The 14,489-nt window shown below is 45.3% G+C and overlaps 1 protein-coding gene across 1 annotated transcript in view; it reads right to left on the bottom strand.

The window, feature by feature from the left end:
* The window catches only part of f2 (coagulation factor II (thrombin)), a 95,840-nt gene that overhangs the window by 24,577 nt on the left and 56,774 nt on the right, over window positions 1-14,489 (bottom strand). The window lies entirely within an intron of this gene.

Genomic DNA, 14,489 nt, shown 5'->3' with positions numbered 1-14,489 from the left:
AGAAAAAATGAAGAATGGAAATGTGCTCTTCTGCAACCCCCCCACCCCCTCTCCATTCGTGCTGACCATCAAGCACCCACTAAAACTAATCTCATATTATTTACCCAACATCTTCAACAACTCCTCCCGAATTTCCCCACTCACCCGCAAGCTAGGGACATTTTACTGTGTTCAATTAACCCACCAACTCATTCATCTTTTTGGGATGTAGGGGGTAAACTGGAACATTTGCAGGAAAACCCTGCAGTCACGGGGAAAACATGCAAGTTCCATATAGACAACATCCAAGTTGTATCTCCCTTTATTTGTCATTTCTATCAGTTCTCCCCTTGTTCGCTTCCCCTACCTGTTTCAAAATAGCTATCATACCTCCCTTTACTGGTTCCACCTATCACCTACCAGCTTCTGTCTCTACCATCAACCTCCCTGTTTAACCTGCCTAATCTTCCTCCCCTCCTTTATCTACCATCTACCAGTCTCTTGTTCTCAGTACTCTCTGCTATCCTCCCCTATCTGGCTCCATCTGTTCATCACTCCACTCCCCACACCCAATCTGGTTCCACCAGTTTGCTAAAGAAATCTGACAAGCCTCAACCAACCCTTATCAACTTTTGGTACCAATGCACCATTGGTAAACAGCTCGGTGTGGCAACTACCTTGCACACGACCAGAAGAAACGGCAGAGAATTGTGAATGCCATTCCCCACATCATCAAATCTGTCTTTACTTATTGCCGCCTCAAACTCCAGACACACTTTCTTCACCCCTCTCCTACTGGGCACAAGATTCAAATGCATAAAAGCATACATCACCAGGCTCAAGGCCAGTTTCTATCCAGCTGTTATCAGACTCTTGAATGGACCTCTTGTTGAATAAGATGGACTCTTGACCTCACAGTCTACCTTATTATGATCTTTCACTTTATCATTTACACGCCCTGCCATTTCTCTGTAGCTTTTATACTTTATTCTGCATTTTAATTTTATTTACGTTATTTGATCTTAATGCACTGTGGAACATTTTGATCTGTATGAGCAGTGTGCAAGACATTTTTCACTGTATCCTGGTACATGTGACAATATTTGACCAGTTCCAAAACCAATACCAATACCTATCAATTAGGTGTTATCTCACCCCTCCCACTCACTTCTATACATTGGCTAGCTTCCCTCTACACCCTTAGTCCTGATAGAATAGTTGAATCTTGACTTGAAATGTCATCCATCCCTCTGCCTATGTACTTCCTCCACTGAGTTCTTTCAGCTGTTTATTTTCTGTGCCAGATTCTATAATCTGCCTCTCCTGTGTCTCCAATGTATTGATTAGGCTGTTCTCAATCTGACTTACCTAACATTGCAAACTACCACCTTTTGATACCACTTCAGGTAAGGTGTCAAATCTCTTGCTGGGTGAGTATTTCAGAGACAGTGACCACAACTCCCTATCCTTTGCCTTGGCCTTAGCCTTGGACAGGGGTAGGAGAAGTTGATATGGAAAAGTATTTAATTGGGAGAGGGGGCATTATGATGCTATTAGTCAGGAGCTTGGGAATATAAATTGGGAACATGTGCTCAGGAAGATGTGGAGATTATTTAGAAACATAGAAAACCTACAGCACGATACAGGCCCTTCAGCCCACAAAGTTGTGCTAAACATGTCCCTACCTCAGAAATTACTATGGTAACCCATAGCCCTCTATTTTTCTAAGCTCCATGTACCTATCCAAAAGTCTCTTAAAAGACCCTATTGTATCCGCCTCCACCACCGTTGCTGGCAGCTCATTCCACACGCTCACCACTCTCTGCGTAAAAAACTTACCCCTGACATCTCCACTGTTCCAACTCCCCAGCACCTTAAACCTGTGCCCTCTTGTGGCAGCCATTTCAGCCCTGGAAAAAAGCCTCTGACTATCCACACGATCAATACCTCTCATCATCTTGTACACCTCTATCAGGTCACCTCTCATCCTCTGTCACTCCAAGGAGAAAAGGCCGAGTTCACTCAACCTGTTTTCATAAGGCATGCTCCCCAATCCAGACAACATCCTTGTAAATCTCCTCTGCACCCTTTCTATGGCTTCCACATCCTTCCTGTAGTGAGGCGACCAGAACTGAGCACAGTACTCCAAGGGGGTTACCAGGGTCCTATAGAGCTGCAACATTACCTCTCGGCCCCTAAATTCAATTCCATGATTGATGAAGGCCAATGCACCGTATGCCTTCTTAACCACAGAGTCAACCTGCGCAGTTGCTTTGAGCGTCCTATGGACTCAGACCCCAAGATCCCTCTGATCCTCCACACTGCCAGGAGTCTTACCACTCTTCTGCTATCATATTTGACCTACCAAAATGAACCACCTCACACTTATCTGGGTTGAAATCCATCTGTCACTTCTCAGCCCAGTTTTGCATCCTATCAATGTCCCGATGCAACTTCTGACAGCCTTCCACATGATCCACAACACCCCCAACCTTTGTGTCCATCAGTAAACTTACTAACCCATCCCTCCACTTCCTCATCCAGGTCATTTATAAAAATCACGGAGTAGGGGTCCCAGAACAGATCCCTGAGGTACCCCACTGGTGACCAACCTCCATGCAGAATATGACCTGATTACAACCACTCTTTGCCTTCTGTGGGCAAGCCAGTTCTGGATCCACAAAGCAATGTCCCCTTGGATCCCATGCCTCCTTACTTTCTCAAAAAGCCTTGCATGGGGTACTTTATCAAATGCCTTGCTGAAATCCATATACACTACATCTACTGCTCTTCCTCCATCAATGTGTTTAGTCACATCCTCAAAAAATTTAATCAGGCTCATAAGGCATGACCTGCCCTTGACAAAGCCACGCTGACTATTCCAAAGCATACACCTCTCCAAATGTTCATAAATCCTGCCTCTCAGGATCTTCTCCATCAACTTACCAACCACTGAAGTAAGACTCACTGGTCTATAATTTCCTGGGCTATCCCTACTCCCTTTCTTGAATAAGGGAACAACATCCACAAACCTCCGATCCTCCAGAACCTCTCCTATCCCCATTGCTGATGCAAAGATTATTGCCAGAGGCTCAGCAATCTCCTCCCTTGTGTCCCACAGTAGCCTGGGGTACATCTCATCTGGTCCTGGCGACTTATCCAACTTGATGCTTTCCAAAAGCTCCAGCACATCTTCTTTCTTAAAATCTACATGCTCAAGCTTTTCAGTCCTCTGCAAGTTATCACTACAATCACCAAGATCCTTTTCCATAATGAATAACCTCTGCTATTTCCTCTGGTTCCATACACACTTTCCCACTGTCATACTTGATAGGTCCTGTTCTTTCACCTCTTATCCTCTTGCTTTTCACATACTTGTAGAATGCCTTGGGGTTTTGAGATGTGTCTATTTTAACACAAGGAGTATTGTGCACAAAGCAGATGCCTTGGGGTTTTCCTTAATCCTGCCCACCAAGGCCTTCTCATGGCACCTTCTGGCTCTCCTAATTTCCTTCTTAAGCTCCTTCCTGTTAGCCTTATAATCTTCCAGATCTGTAACATTACCTAGCTCTCCGAACCTTTTGTAAGCTTTTCTTTTCTTCTTGACTAGATTTACTACAGCCTTTGTACACCACAGTTCCTGTACCCTACCATAACTTCCCTGTCTTATTGGAACATACCCATGCAGAACTCCACACAAATATCCCCTGAACATTTTCCACATTTCTTCCGTACCTTTCCCTGAGAACATCTGTTCCCAATTTAAGCTTCCAAGTTCCTGCCTGATAGCCTCGTAATTCTCCTTACTCCAATTAAACACTTTTCTAACTTGTCTGTTCCTATCTCTCTCTGATGCTATTGTAAAGGAAGTAGAATTATGATCACTATCTCCAAAATGCTCTCCCACTGAGAGATCTGACACCTGACCAGGTTCATTTCCCAATACCAAATCAAGTACAGCCTCTCCTCTTGTAGGCTTATCTACATATTGTGTCAAGAAACTATACTGAACACACCTAACAAACTCCACTCCTTCTAAACCCCTTGCTCTAGGGAGATACCAATCAATATTTGGGAAATTAAGATCTCCCACCACGACAACCCTGTTATTATTACACCTTTCCAGGATCCCTTTCCCTATCTGCTCCTTGATATCCCTTTTACTATTGGGTGGCCTATAAAAAACCCAGTAGAGTTATTGACCCCTTCCTGTTCCTAACCGCCACCCACAGAGACCCCGTAGACAATCCGTCCATGACGTCTACCTTTTCTACAGCCGTGACACTATCTCTGATCAACAGTGCCACGCCCCCACCTCTTTTGCCTCCCTCCCTGTCCTTTCTGAAACATTTAAAACCCAGCACTTTAAGTAACCAGTCCTGTCCCTGAGCCATCCAAGTCTCTGTAATGGCCACCACATCATAGCTCCAAGTACTGATCCACGCTCTAAGCTCATCCGCTTTGTGTACAATATTCCTTGTGTTAAAATGGACACATCTCAAACGGTTAGTCTGAACACGTCCCTTCTCTATCACCTGCCTATCCTCCCTCACACACTGTCTCCAAGCTTTCTCTATTTGTGAGCCAACCGCCTCTTCCCCAGTCTCTTCAGTTGGGTTCCCACCCCTCAACAATTCTAGTTTAAACTCTCCCCAGTAGTCTTAGGAAACCTCCCCGCCAGGCTATTGATGTCCCTGGGATTCAAGTGCAACTTGTCCTTTTTGTACAGGTCACACCTGCCCCAAAAGAGGTCCCAATGATCCAGAAATCTGAATCCCTGCCCCCTGCTCCAATCCCTCAGCCACGCATTTATCCTCCATCTCATCCTATTTCTGTTCTCACTGTCACGTGGCACAGGCAGTAATCCCAAGATTACTACCTTTGCGGTCCTGCTTCTCAACTTCCTTCCTAACTCCCTGTAGTCTGCTTTCAGGACCTCTTCCCTTTTCCTACCTATGTCATTGGTACCAATATGTATTACAACCTCTGGCTGTTCTCCCTCCCACCGCAGGATATCTTGGACGTAATCTGAAACATCCTGGACCCTGGCACCTGGGAGGCAAACTACCATCCGAGTTTCTTTCCCACGTCCATAGAATTGCCTGTCTGATCCCCTAGCTATGGAGTCTCGATCACTGCTGCTTTTCTCTTCCTTTCCCTACCCTTCTGAGCCACAGGGCCAGACTCTGTGCCAGAGGCATGGCCACAGTTGCTTCCCCCAGGTAGGCTGTCCCCCCCCAACAGTACTCAAACAGGAGTACTTATTGTCAAGGGGTACAGCCACAGGGGTATTCTCTAGTACCTGACTCTTCCCCTTCCCCCTCCTGACTGTGACCCACTTGTCTGTCTCTCATGGTCCTGGTGTGACCACCTGCTTATAACTCCTTTCTATCACCTCCTCGCTCTCCCTGACCAGACGAAGGTCATCGAGCTATAACTCCAGTTCCCTAATGCGGTCCCTTAGGAGCTGCAGCTCGACACTCTGGATGCAGCTATGGCCGCCCTGGAGGCTGGGAGACTCCGGAGCGCTTGCATTGGGTTCCGGATTGTTTTGACACATTGAGGCAGGGAGAAGATGGTAAGGTGAAGGAGCCATGGTTGACAAGAGATGTGGAAGATCTAGTCAGGTAGAAGAAAGAAGCTTACATAAGGTTTAAGAAACAAGAATCAGACAGGGCTCTACAAAGTTAGCCAGGAAGGAGCTGAAAAATGGAGTTGGGGTAGCTAGAAGAGGACATGAGAAGGCCTTGGAGAGTAGGATTTAGGAAAACCCCAAGGTATTCTACACAGGAGGATATCTAGACTGAAGGTAGAACCAATCAGGAATAGACAAGGAAACACGTGCCTGGAGTCAAAGGAGGTAGTGGTGGGGGAGAGGTCCTTACTGAATACTTTGCTTCAGTATTCACCAGTGAAGGGACCTTAACAAATGTGAGGACAGGCTGATGTGCTTGAACATGTTGATGTTAAGAAACAGGATGTGCCAGAACTTCTGAAAAACATTAGGATAGATAATCCCGAGACTAGGCAAAGTATACCCCAGATTACTATAGGAATTAATTGAAGAGATTGCTGTGCATTTGGTGATGATCTTTCTGTTCTCACTGGCCACAGGAGTAGTGCCAGAGGATTGGAGAGTGAAAAAAGTTATTCCTTATTCAAGAAAGGGAGCAGGGATATTGACCAGTGAGTCTTACTTCAGTAATGGGCATTTTATTGGAGAAGATTCTTAGAGACAGGATTTACAAGTGTTTGGAGAAGTATAGTCTGATTAGGTGTAGTCAGCATGGCTTTGAATTACCTTGTGAGCCTGATTGAACTCTTTGAGAATGTGACAAAGCACATTGATGAAGGCAGGGGTGGTTCTAGATGGAGTTCAGTGACTGGTGTTAGTATGTTTTCAGACAACATGAAGGTTGGTGGAGTAGTGGATAGTTTAAATGGTTGTCTTTGGTTATAATGGATCATTGACAGGATGCCGAGCTGGGCAGAGAAGTGGCAGATGCAGTTCAACCTGGAAAAGTGAGAGCTACAGAGTCGAGGTCAGTGCTACAGATATAGTCAGTGTTGGCTTCCCCTTGGTAGGTTGATTCCCCAAACAGTATCCAAAGTGATATACTTCTTATTGAAGGGTATTAACATGGGGTGCTCTGCACTGGCTGCCTATTCCCTTTCCCTCTCCTGACAGTCACCCAGCTACCTGCCTCCTGCAACTTAGGGGTGACTACCTCTCTGTAGCTCCTATTAATCATCTCATCATTCTCCCATAGAAGCCAAAGGTCATCCAGCTGCAGATTTAATATCTTAACACTGTCTCTGAAGTGCTGTAGATCTATACAGCTTGTGTAGATGTAGTTGTCAGGAAGACCTGGAGGTCACCCAGAGTTTTCATCTCTCACGTGAAGAACACGCCAACAACACTGGAACTATTCTCTCTGCTCTAGGAATGTACTAATAAACAAAGAACGACAAATAATTACCAGAAGCTTACTTAGAGCCTTCGACCCCTCTTGTCTAAGCCTGTTCTCTCTAACTCAGGCCCACTCACACTATGGCCGCTCTGCTACACTTTGCCAAGTGCCTAATAAACCATGATGATTGTAGCTCAGTAAAGAGTCATGAAAGCCCCGAGCTCTTTCATAAACCCTGCACTGCCTCTCCCACAAGTGAACGCTTTCAATGACTGAAGCCCATGGAAAAGTGCCAAGAGGTCCTGAGCCTCTCTCAGAAGCGAGAGCTCGCGATGATTGCAGCCTGGCAAAACTTTCCAATAGTTGTGGGACTGAGCTCAAGAACCTTGAGGTAATGTTGCAGCTCTATAAAACCCTGGTCAGACCACACTTGGAATATTGTGTTTTGTTCTGATTACCTTATTATAAGAAGGATGTGAAAGCTTTAGAGAGAGATTTACCAGGATGCTGCCTGGAATAGACAGCACGTCTTCTGAAGGTAGACTAAGTGAGCTAAGGCTTTTCTCTTGGGAGCGAAGGAGCCTGAAGGATAACTTGATAGAAGTACAAGATAGTAAGAAGCAAATATCAAATTGATAGCCAGAGACATTTTCCGGGGCTGGAAATGGCTAATACTAGTAAGTAGTAGTTGGAGGAAAGTACAGGAGGGTTGTACTTAAACCTTTTTCCACAGAGTGTAATGAGTGCATGGATTGTTCTACCAGGTTGGAGGTAGCGGCAGGTACACCAGGAACATTTAAGAAACTCATAGATACTGTTACAAACCTGTGGTCGTTTGCTGAGACTGTTTCTTTAAGATCGCCGGAGTGAGGCGGGACTATGACGTCAGTCACAGGCTGACACTGCTGATAGTGGAGTGAGAGTGAGAGACTGAGAGTGAGAGAGAGTGAGAGTGAGAGGGAGAGAGAGAGACTGAAAGTGAGTGAGAGAGTGAGAGTGAGAGGGAGAGAGAGAGTGAGAGTGAGAGGGGGAGAGAGAGTGAGAGTGAGAGGGAGAGAGAGAGAGTGAGAGTGAGAGTGAGTGAGAGAGTGAGAGTGAGAGGGAGAGAGAGAGTGAGAGTGAGAGGGGGAGAGAGAGTGAGAGTGAGAGGGAGAGAGAGAGAGACTGAGAGAGACTGTAGCTTCAGCTTGTCACAGCTGAGGCTTGGAACTCTCCATAGCCCACAAGGGTGGATTGATCATCGGCATGCAGAGCATAACGGAAAAGTGACTGTTGTTATGTAGGATGAACAGCTCTGATGGGCAGAAGGCTGCGGAGTTGCCCATGTTCACCCCCCCCCCCCCGGGAGAATCACAAACCATTATTGTTGCTATTATCGATGAGCAAGTGGGAGATACAGAGGGCCATAGCCCAGCATTATGTATCCCAGGATGTGTTCACGTCTGGGGTATTGGAACTGTTCCCTGAGAGGAAATCAGTCTATGGGGCGGTTCAGTTAGAGATGGAAAAATTAAGGTTGGATGCAGAAAAGATGAAAATGGAGTATGAAATCCAGCTAAAGAAGTTGGAGGTGAGAAGGGAGAAGGAAAATGCTGAAAGGGAGGAAAGGGAGAAAGAGAGGCAGCATGCGCTGGAATTGGAAAGGTTAAAGGTACAGCAGGGAAGAGACCGGGCGGCAGACCCAAGTGAGGGGTTCAGGATTGGTCAGGAGATCCAGTTGGTACCTCCATTCGAGGAGATGGATGTCGATAAGTTCTTCCTCCATTTTGAGAAAGTGGCTGTGAACCAGAACTGGCCTAAGGGGAAATGGGCTGTTCTGTTACAGAGCGTACTTAGGGGGAAGGCTCAGCAAGCGTATTCGGCATTGTCCATGGATGAGTCTAGGGATTATGAGGAAGTAAAAAGGGCTGTATTGAGGAGTTACGAGTTGGTGCCAGAGGCATACCGGCAGAAGTTCCGGAACTTGAGAAAGCCCTGGAACCACACGTATTTAGAGTTTGCCCGTGAGATGCGGATGTGTCTGTCATGAGCGTTTGTGCGCTTCAAAAGGGGTTGTTGGAGATTATGATAAACTGGTGGAGTTAATGTTGATGGAGCAATTTAAAAGTTGTATCCCAGAAAATATGAAGATGTACTTGAATGAGGAGACGGAGACTCTGTCTGTGACTGCCAAATTAGCAGACGAGTACGCCCTAACCCACAAGACAAAGTTTTCCTCAATTAAGAGTTACCAGAAAGGCGGTAGGGATGGTAGAGAAAGTCCACCGGCTAAGGTAGAGAATAAGCTGGGAGCTAGTGGTAAAGGTAAAGAGGAGGAAAAGCAGGCTGGCAGGAAGGTTCCTAGCTTTACCTGTTATAATTGTGGAAAAGCTGGTCATAACGCATCCGAAGAAGGAGACAGGAAAAGGGAAAACAGCAATCCCTACAGGTTGCATTGAGTCGGTCAGCAGATCGATGGGGAAGGCAAAGGTAGATAGAGTACGAGAGGGGCGTGAGAAATTTATTTCGGAAGGGACGGTGTCTGTGAAAGAAGGAGAAACCCCAGTTCCAGTGAGGATCTGGAGGGATACTGGGGCTGATCAGTCACTGATCCTAAGTAAGGTGCTAGATTTCGGTCCTGAAACTGGAGAGGTGGTATTAAGAGGCATAGGAAAAGGGACAGAAGCTGTACCTTTGCACAGGATCATTTTAAAATGTGACCTGGTATCTGGACCAGTCGAAATAGGGGTGCGGTCAGAATTACCGAGAGACGGCGTGGACGTCCTTCTTGGTAATGATTTAGCAGGTGGCGACATGTGTGCAGCAGTGAAATTAACAAGCAAGCCTGTGAGTGTTGAGGACCCGCCCATAGAGTCTAAGATCTATCCCGCATGCGCGATCACTCGCAGCGTGACGAGAAAGGCGGCTGGGAAAGAGGACAGTTTAAATGAGTCCAGTGTTGATTTGGCTGAGACGTTTTTACCGACCCTGTACCAGGAGGGGTTAGGGGATGGTAAAGCGGAGAATAGGGAGGTGAAAGAGGATAAAGGAGAGGAGGTAGACCTACCCTTAGCAAGGATAGAATTTATAAAGGAGCAGGGACGTGACGAGGAGCTTGTGGCATTGAGAGAGTCAGTTCTTTCTGAGACAGAAATGGATAAAGAACCAGAGGGCTACTACCTGAAGGAGGGAGTGTTGATGAGGAAGTGGAGGCCGACCACGGTGCCAGTCGATGAGGACTGGGTGATGGTACATCAGGTGATAATTCCGAAGGTGTATCGGGATGAAATTTTGAACTTAGCTCACAAGGGACCTCTAGGTGAACATTTGGGAGTAAGGAAGACAGTGGATAGGGTTATGAAAGATTTATATTGGCCAGATATGAGGAAGGATATTGCTGACTATTGTAAAAGGTGCCATACGTGTCAGGTGGTAGGAAAGCCAAACCAGGTTATCCCCAAGGCACCTCTCAGACCGATACCCGCCTATGAGGAGCCTTTTTCCCGAATCATCGTGGATTTTGTGGGTCCTTTGCCTAGAACTACGAGTGGGCGGCAGTATGTCATGACCATGATGTGTGCTGCTACACGATTTCCAGAGGCTGTGTCCCTGGGGAACATTAGGACCCCTGCGGTGGTAAAGGCACTCATTAAATTTTTCACCACAGTAGGGTTACCTAGAGAGATACAGTCAGATCAGGGGAGTACCTTCACATCCCGTGCATTTCAGCAAATGTTATTTGCAGTGAGGGATACGGTTCAGGAATCTCTGGGGTTCAGTCCATTTGAGCTCGTTTTTGGTCACAGGCCCAGGGGACCTTTAACCTTGCTTAAAGAGAAATGGTCTAGCCCGAACATTCAAGTCAATGTGATTGACTATGTTTTGAAATTCCAGGAAAGACTCCATAAGGTATGCGATCTGGCAAAGCAAAGTCTTAAAGACTCCCAGACTAAAATGAAACAATGGTATGATAAACAAACCCGAGAGCAAGAATTTCACATGGGCGACAAGGTTTTGGTCCTGTTCCCTGTAGTTACCAACCCCCTACAGGCAAGGTTTCAAGGACCGTACAAAGTGATTAATAGACTCGCTGAATTACGTGATCGAAACACCTGTGGTGGTCAGGGCGGTCACGAAAACCGATGAGGCAGAAAGGATTGTTAAGGAGGAAGCTGAGCGTTTTGAAAAGTTAAGCATAGTACCCACCAGACTAGAGAACTCTGTTATTTTAGCCAACCTTGCTGAAAAGTCAGTCATTTAGAACCTGAACAAAGAGAGCAGCTGACACAGCTAATTCACCGGCATGCAGATTTATGCCCAGATGTTCCAAGGAGGTGTAAAGGAACAGAGCATGATGTTATTGTTACCTCAACCCAGCCTATTAAACAATCCTCTTATCGGATGAATTTGGAAAAGAGCAAGCTAGTGGAAAAAGAAATTGAGCATATGTTAGCTGCTGGTATTATTCGTGAATCTGCTTCTGCATGGGCATCTCCCTGCGTGGCCGTACCAAAGCCGGACGGTACCATAAGATTCTGTACGAATTACAGAAAGGTGAATGCTGTCACACAGACAGATGCTTAACCTATCCCTATGGTGGACGATTGTATTGATAAAATGGGTAAAGCGAGATACATCACTAAGATTGACTTGCTAAAGGGATACTGGTGTGTTCCTTTGACAGACAGGGCTTGAGAAATTTCAGCATTTGTCACCCCATCCAGGTTCTATGAATATAATGTGTTGCCGTTCGGAATGAAAAATGCCCCAGGGACATTTCAGAGGATGATTGACGCCGTGATTAAAGAGTTAACAAACACAAAGGCTTATATTGACGATGTAGTAGTTTGGAGTGACACCTGGGATGAGCACCTTGAGGCTGTAGAAAACCTGTTTAAAAGAATGTCTGCAGCCCATCTCACAGTGAACCTCGCAAAGAGTGAATTTGGCCATGCCACGATCACGTACTTGGGGTATGTGGTAGGACAGGGGCAGTTGGCTCCTGTGCAGGCTAAAGTACAGGCTATTTCCGAGGTTCCTGTCCCAACAGATAAAAGAGCATTGAGAAGGTTTTTGGGCATGGTGGGGTACTATCGAAAATTTTGTAAGAACTTTGCGGATATCGCCCTCCCGCTTACAAAACTCCTACGGAAGGACAAAAAGTTTGTGTGGAGCAATTCTTGTCAGGAAGCTTTTGAAAAGTTGAAAACCATACTGTGCCATCACCCTGTGTTAAAAGCACCTGACTTATTGAAACCTTTCTCCCTGGTGACTGATGCAAGTGATGAGGCTGCAGGGGCAGTCCTATTGCAGAAAGCAGGGGATGGAGTGGAACACCCAGTAGCGTATTTCTCTCGAAAGTTCAATGTGCATCAGAGAAATTACTCTACTGTGGAAAAAGAATTGTTGGCAATTATCCTGGTGATACAGCATTTTGAAGTCTACATTTGTTCAGCACAGAGACCCTTAATTGTTTATACTGATCACAACCCTTTGGTATTTTTGGCTAACATGAAAAATAAAAATAGGAGGTTACTAAGTTGGAGTCTGATGCTACAAGAACTTGATATTAAAATACAACATATTAAAGGGAGTGACAATGTAATTGCTGACTGTTTATCTAGATGCTAAGTTGAATGTATATCTGTATTATTTTTGTAGTTAAGACCACTTCTGTATTTTGTTAGATTCTGTATTAGTTAATTTTCACCTTGGTGAAAATTCCCAAAAGGATGGGGGTGTTATGTAGGATGAACAGCTCTGATGGGCAGAAGGGTGCAGAGTTGCCCATGTTCCCCCCCCCTCCCCCCCGGGAGAATCACATACCATTATTGTTGCTATGCTGCTCATGAGAGAGAGAGATGAAATGAAAACATGCTGGAACATCTGCTACAGATAAGAGAGAGATAAGGGAGGGGAGAGAGACTTGTTGATTCACCGTATTATGACTTCTGAGAGACTTATGGCTTCTGAGAGGGTTATTTATCTTATACCATTCTGTTCATTAAAATTCCTCAGTGGACAACCGGAGCGGGCTGGTTTGATGGACACAGCCATTCAAAACTGATTGACACCTGAGACCCTGTGAGTAGGGATAAAAGTGAGGTCTGGAGAGACACCCTTCAGACACACCAGGAGACACACTATTGAGCACTGATTGAACCCACGGGAAGGTGTGGGGCATCGGAGACCGAACCAGGAGATTGGTCAGTAAAGCTCTCAGTGTAACAGCAGGGCCGGTGGGGACTTGTGTGTGTGTCCACTCATGCCAGAGTGACGAGTCCACCACAGAAGAACGGTCTGGCTGAAGGACGGAGGGGTCATAACTGAACGGACACAACAACGACACGACGGATCAAGAACACAAAGGAAGGTTTGCCTGACTGTAGCTGTTACTGCTTGCTCGTTCTCTCTCTCTCTCTCTCTCCAATGATTACAACACAACAACCAATATCTACCTCAGCACGTATGAATTTAACTGAACTTGATACTTTTATACGACAATTCATTATCCCCTAGACATCAATAGAGCTTATTTATTAGTGCTTATTATTATTCCCACACTTTTAGGTTTATTATTGCTAACCTGTGTTATATGTATATTTGCATTATTGATATTGATTTGCTTATTTTACTAATAAACACTTTTGAATATAGTACCACCAGACTCCAACGGATTCTTCTTTCTCTGCTGGTCAGACACCCAGTTACGGGGTACGTAACACTGTCACTTCGTATAATCCATAGGAGTGGGTTTTGGAATATCCTGTGGGATCACTTGGAACGACATGACGGACAAGATCTACGATGACTGTTATCTCATTTTACCAGTGTGGATTCGACATGTATCGCCCTTTCTCTACATTCCACTCTGAATTACAAAATCTCTCTTCAATCATCATTTATTCTGTGGATTACTGAACCATACTAATTTGCCATCTTAAGACTTTAATAACTATTCCTAAGCTTGATATTTACACACATACATACACATAACACTGTTAACTTTTGTTTATCTTGGTTAAGTTTCTATATTATAAGTAGGTACTAATAAAGATAGTGGTTTTAACATTAAAACCAGACTCAGTGTGAAATCTCTTGCTGCTGGTTTGTTTCTAAAACATTACAGTTCATAACAATACACGCAGGGATGATAGAGGGCTATGTGGGAGGGAAAGGTTAAACTGATCTTAGAGCAGGTTAAAGGATCAGCACAGCACTGTGGGCTGAAGGGCCTATTCTGTGCTATGCTGTTCTATGTACAAGCACTCATTTTAATCAGAAGAGGCAAATATGAGAAAATACTGCTGACTCTCATCTGAATATAAAAGAGTGGCAGTTTTACTTGTAGAGCTGAATTGCCTGATCATCAATGCAACCCAGCACACGACAGGAAGAGCAGCTTGTCAGTACTCACTCAATAGTTGTTCTTCATTTATTATGACATAGAAAGCCATTTGGCCCTCTGAGTCTAAACTAGCTCACTGAGCAACCCTATTCTCCACTCATTTCCCATAACCTATCCTCCTCAGTTCTGTCATTCAGCTGCCTGTGGGGTCAACCTAACCTACAATCCCAACTTGGGTGGAATCCTCAGGAGGTGGGAGAAACCTACCCTGT

Source organism: Hemitrygon akajei, chromosome 6 (genome assembly GCF_048418815.1).
Source record: "Hemitrygon akajei chromosome 6, sHemAka1.3, whole genome shotgun sequence".
Taxonomy (NCBI): domain Eukaryota; kingdom Metazoa; phylum Chordata; class Chondrichthyes; order Myliobatiformes; family Dasyatidae; genus Hemitrygon; species Hemitrygon akajei.
This window is presented reverse-complemented; position numbering and strand designations above follow the sequence as displayed.